Source organism: Setaria italica, chromosome V (assembly GCF_000263155.2).
Source record: "Setaria italica strain Yugu1 chromosome V, Setaria_italica_v2.0, whole genome shotgun sequence".
Taxonomy (NCBI): domain Eukaryota; kingdom Viridiplantae; phylum Streptophyta; class Magnoliopsida; order Poales; family Poaceae; genus Setaria; species Setaria italica.
Genome location: NC_028454.1, coordinates 43,341,711 through 43,342,157, shown reverse-complemented (window position 1 = coordinate 43,342,157; position 447 = coordinate 43,341,711).

Genomic DNA, 447 nt, shown 5'->3' with positions numbered 1-447 from the left:
TCTCACCTTGGGGTGACTGATTTTCAGTGTGCAGCAAGGTCGGGATCGTGACCGACGGAGAACTCTACCGCGGCACATGTTCATGCTGAGCGTGCCCACAATACCGAGCCTAGCTTGCCAACGACCATGCTGTGCGCTCGTGTCGCGCCGCCGTGCCGTGCTGCTCGATGTCTGGCGGCGCTCGTGGTTTGCCCACTCAAACGCATCATGCTTGCATGGCCTGGCGGCCGAGGCAGCCCACGCAAGCATGTCCTCTGTCCAGCTGCTTGCTCGGCCTGCTGGCGGACACAAGCTTTGCAACACCATGCGGCCCAGCCCACTACTGCATCAAACGCGCTTAACAGGGGACAGGAAAAGGTCGGTGCCGTTTCTGTGTCAGCGCCATACGCGCCGCCCGGTCTGCCGTGGCTTGGCTTCTCACCGGACTTTCGCCGGAATCCGGTACCC